Raw genomic sequence first — 5324 nt, 5'->3', positions numbered from 1 at the left:
CTTTCCCTCATGTTATAGCTAATTCCACTGCTTACTACAATATTCCCCATTAAGCAGTCTCTAAGAGGAATAATCATATGACTAAGGGAAGTGTTTAGCAATTTTCTAGTAACAGAAATGAAACTATTATTTATCTGGAAGAAAGTTTAGAATATAACAATTTAAAGAATAAAGGTTAAGAAATAAGGCTACATAGAGACATTTACTGCTTTTATACTACCAATAAGTTATAAGACTTGGACAAGTCATTTGAATTTGTTGGGTTTCAAGTTTTCTCATTTATAAAATGACGGTATAGAGGTTCCTTCAAGGTGAAGAATTCTAAGATCTTATGTGCTAATTTTAGAACCAGTCTCATATAATTCTAAAGTCATGCCCTGATGTTCTTCAACCCATCCATCCTGATATGGTTGAAGGTGTAACATCAGAATGTTACAGGATTCTACATTCACCAAATCAAACTGTATTAAATGGCTAACAACACATCCCAATGAACTGTTTCCATCCCATAAAAACAAACCTCCAATTCTGCTACAAATGAAAATAGTTAAGAATATGAGATTCATAACAGTTCATTTTAGCAACTCTAGGGGTAACAAATATGTAATTTTTTGGTAATAAAGAACATGTATTTTGAATAGTACCAAATTTAGAACAAGGACTTTGTTATTTAAAAGTATTTCAATAATCTATTACTTGGCACAGTCTTTGGAAGAATATTATAAAATGGAAAGTTAAAAAGTACTGCAGAAGAAAACACAAACCAATGCACATAGGTTATTTAATAATCACAAGGAATACCTTATTTAAAACACACTAACGAAGCCTTTTTAAGATGCATGGAATACCACTGATGGTTTAATTTCCAGCGTCCATAAAACAACCCTTAATCTTTGTTCTAAAAAGTACCCCCACAGGGCTTCCCTGGTGGCGCAGTGGTTGAGAGTCAGCCTGCCAATGCAGGGGACACGGGTTCGTGCCCCGGTCCAGGAAGATCCCACATGCCGTGGAGCGGCTAGGCCTGTGAGCCATGGCCGCTGAGCCTGCGCGTCCGGAGCCTGTGCTCCGCAACGGGAGAGGCCACAACAGTGAGAGGCCCGCGTACCGCAAAAAAAAAAAGGAAAAAAAAAAGTACTCCCATAATCTTGGATTCCAGCAAAGCCATCTCCCTTACTGTGAGGTGTTTCAGGACTCTGAGTCAGTCTACAGTAAATCTGAAAGGGGCTAATAAATATCAAGGTCACGCGATTCCCAGGAACCTCTAGCCAGCTGGGAATAAACATTAACTACCCATGCCTAATCTTCAGTTAACCAATACCTAGGGTATTCATTAGCAAATGTCCTTCTCCTCTGCAATGAAGGCCAATATTCTCATTAAGTTAAGGCTCTTCCCATGAACTGTTTACATTAATGTCATCATAAAGTACATATTTCAACCATATCAACAGACTATCACTGCTCCAGATGGACAGCTATTTCAAATTCTGATTTATACAGTGTTTTAATTTACTGCAGAGAATTCGTTTTCTTACCCTTTTGTTCTGAGAATTGATTCAAAGAAAATATGGGTTGTCTAAATGTCAGGAGACCATAACTGGTGGTAGTTTCAAAATAACCATATTCACAAGTTTTAAATATTTAAATTAACAATGTCATACATCTGCAGGTAGGGTTTCCAGATAATTTATTGTCTGAAGCAGGATCTTCTGAGATGAAAGAGGAAATCCGTTAATAAATAGGCCAAGATCACTGGTATAAAGTGGGCCTGTCCCCAGCTCTCAAGACATATGGTTACCCTACATGTCCCTATTAGGTCTCCTCTCATTAGTTTTGTGTAGGCTTTGCCAATTTTCATCCAATTATGTTCAAGTATTAGGTGCTTAGTATTTTTTTTTCTTTTTTTTTTGCGGTACGCGGGCCTCTCACTGTTGTAGCCTCTCCCGTTGCGGAGCACAGGCTCTGGACGCGCAGGCTCAGCGGCCATGGCTCACGGGCCCAGCCGCTCTGCGGCATGTGGGATCTTCCCGGACCGGGGCACGAACCCATGTTCCCTGCATCAGCAGGCGGATGCTCAACCACTGCGCCACCAGGGAAGCCCAGGTGCTTAGTATTTTAAAGACTCTATTCAACAAAGTAAGTTTTTCATGGGAATTAAGCTGGGTCTCTAATGGTAAAAAACGAGAACTATGTGTGTATATGTGTGGGTGTGTCTTGATTGGTTACTGTCAAATTCTGAAATCTAAATACCTTTTAAAGCCTGACACATTTCAAAACAGTTGAGAATTAACCTTGGCAAAGTAAACAAAAACTGTTGGTAGTAATTTAAGACTTCTACTGATACATAAGACAATAAAAATGATCAAGACCTGAAATCAACAGAGTTTTCAAGTGAACATTCCATGGTCTGAATAGTCAGCAGGGACAGTGGACAGGGGAGAGAGCCCTTATCTGCAGTCAGAACACTGTATCTAAACTTCCAGCTCAGGTCTTTACTCACGTCTGACCTAGTGGTAGTCACTTAAAGCTTTTCAAACATCACCTTTTTTTTCCCATAAAGCAGCAAACTTGGCAGGATCATGCAGAATCAATGTATGCAGAACTATCTTTAAATGACCAAAGTCTTACGCAAATGCAGCACCAAATACTTAACTAAACATTCACATTAAAGGCACTGTACCAGGCAAGGAAAACTTCACAAGTCCACATACAAAGAAAGGGTAGGTGTGCGCATACACATACACATACACATACGTGTGCACACATGTATATGAGACAGAAGATGGCACTGGGCAGACTGACACGGGACATCAACGAAGGGCTCTCTCTAAAACTCGACTCACAGCTGGTACTTGGGTCTAGTCCCCACTGGCCTCCGCTGACACATCACTCACAAGGCTGTTCACTAACTCCAGTCAACATGTGACACACCAGCTCTCTCACGTGACCAAAAGTCTGTATGATAAACTGAGTTAACTAAGCTGTGATCTAGGGGATCACCAAAAAACCAACCAAAACAAAAGTAAAGCTAAAGACACACAGGGGCAACGTGAGAGACGTGCACCAGGTTGGGGAGTCAGGAGAGCAGGACATACAGGAATACAGCCCAGTGAGGTCCGATTTTTAAAGAGAAGCTAGAAATCTGGCTATTTTGTGTAGAGCCTCCTAACTTTTAAAAGTCAGCAACCAGGGCTTCCCTGGTGGCGCAGTGGTTGGGAGTCCGCCTGCCGATGCAGGGGACGCGGGTTCGTGCCCCGGTCCGGGAGGATCCCACGTGCCGCGGAGCGGCTGGGCCCGTGAGCCATGGCCGCTGAGCCTGCGCGTCCGGAGGCTGTGCTCCGCAACAGGAGAGGCCGCAACAGTGAGAGGCCCACGTACCAAAAAAAAAAAAAAAGTCAGCAACCAGAGCCCTACACACCACCAGTCCCTTCCAACAAGCCTCTTAGATAGCCAAATCCCCCAGAGGGCAGACAGCAGAAGCAAGAAGAACTACAATCCTGCAGCCTGTGGAATGATAACCACATTCACAGACAGACTAAATGAAAAGGCAGAGGACTATGTACCAGATGAAGGAACAAGATAAAACCCCAGAAAAATACCTAAATGAAGTGGAGATAGGCAACCTTCCAGAAAAAGAATTCAGAATGATGATAGTGCAGATGATCCAGGACCTCGGAAAAAGAACGGAGGCAAAGATCCATAAGATGCAAGAAATGATTAACAAAGACCTAGAAGAATTAAAGAACAAACAAACAGAGATGAACAATACAATCACTGAAATGAAAACTACACTAGAAGGAATCACTAGCAGAATAACTGAGGCAGAAGAACGGATAAGTGACCTGGAAGACAGAATGGTGGAATTCACTGCTGTGCTGCGGAACAGACGAAAGAAAAAAGAATGAAAAGAAATGAAGACAGCCTAAGAGACCTCTGGGACAACATTAAACACAACAACATCTGTGTTATAGGGGTCCCAGAAGGCGAAGAGGAAAGGACCAGAGAAAATATTTGAAGAGTTTATAGTCGAAAATTTCCCTAACATGGCAAAGGAAATAGCCACCCTGGTCCAGGAAGCGCAGCAAGTCCCATACAGGATAAACCCAAGGAGAAACACACCAAGACACATAGTACTCAAATTGGCAAAAATTAAAGACAAAGAAAAATTATTGAAAGCAGCAAGGGAAAAACGACAAATAACATACAAGGGAACTCCCATAACGTTAACAGCTGATTTCTCAGCAGAAACTCTACAGGCCAGAAAGGAGTGGCATGATATATTTAAAGTATGATCATCTCAATAGATGCAGGAAAAGCTTTTGACAAAATTCAACACCCATTTATGATAAAAACTTTCCAGAAAGTGGGCATAGAGGGCACCTACCTCAACATAATAAAGGCCATATACTACAAACCCACAGCAAACATCATTCTCAATGGTGAAAACTGAAAGCATTTCCTCTAAGATCAGGAACAAGACAAGGATGTCCACAGTCACCACTATTATTCAACATAGTTTTGGAAGTCCTAGCCATGGCAATCAGAGAAGTAAAAGAAATGAAAGGAATACAAATTGGAAAAGAAGAAGTAAAACTGTCACTGTTTGCAGATGACATGATACTCTATATAGAGTATCTTAAAGATGCCACCAGAAAACTACTAGAGCTAATCAATGAATTTGGTAAATTTGCAGGATACAGAATGAATGCACAGAAATATCTTGCATTCCTATACACTAATGGTGAAAAATCTGAAAGAGAAATTAAGGAAACACTCCCTTTCACCATTGCAACAAAAAGAATAAAATACCTAGAAATAAACCTACCTAGGGAGACAAAAGACCTGTATGCAGAAAACTGTAAGACACTGATGAAAGAAATTAAAGATGATACCAGCAGATGGAGAGATATACCGTGTTCTTGTATTCGAAGAATCAATATTGTGAAAATGACTAGACTACCCAAAGCAATCTACAGATTCAATGCAATCCCTATCAAATTACCAATGGCATTTTTTACGGAACTAGATCAAATCATCTTAAAATTTGTATGGAGACACAAAAGACCCCGAATAGCCAAAGCAGTCTTGAGGGAAAAAAAAACAGAGCTGGAGGAATCAGACTCCCTGACTTCAGACTATACTACAAAGCTACAGTAATCAAGACAATATGGTACTGGCACAAAAACAGAAACATAGATCAGTCGAACAAGATTGAAAACCCAGAGATAAACCCATGCACCTATGGTCAACTAATCTATGACAAAGGAGGCAAAGACATACAATGGAGAAAAGACAGTCTCTTCAATAAGTGGTGCTGGAAAAACTGG

The 5324-nt window shown here is 40.8% G+C and overlaps 1 protein-coding gene across 1 annotated transcript in view; it reads right to left on the bottom strand.

The window, feature by feature from the left end:
* The window catches only part of LOC103082442 (chondroitin sulfate synthase 1), a 10967-nt gene extending 9587 nt beyond the window's left edge, over positions 1 to 1380 (bottom strand). Inside the window, exon 1 of the mRNA XM_007446136.1 lies at positions 1319 to 1380. The gene's annotated coding sequence lies outside the window, so the exon portion shown is untranslated. The remainder of the gene's footprint in view (positions 1 to 1318) is intronic.
* Between the last annotated feature and the right edge of the window lie 3944 nt (positions 1381 to 5324).

The sequence above is a fragment of the Lipotes vexillifer genome, unplaced genomic scaffold, assembly GCF_000442215.2.
Source record: "Lipotes vexillifer unplaced genomic scaffold, Lipotes_vexillifer_v1.1 scaffold1080, whole genome shotgun sequence".
In the NCBI taxonomy this organism is placed as follows: domain Eukaryota; kingdom Metazoa; phylum Chordata; class Mammalia; order Artiodactyla; family Lipotidae; genus Lipotes; species Lipotes vexillifer.
The sequence above is the reverse complement of the archived record's forward strand: the minus strand, read 5'-3'. Positions and strand labels throughout refer to the sequence as shown.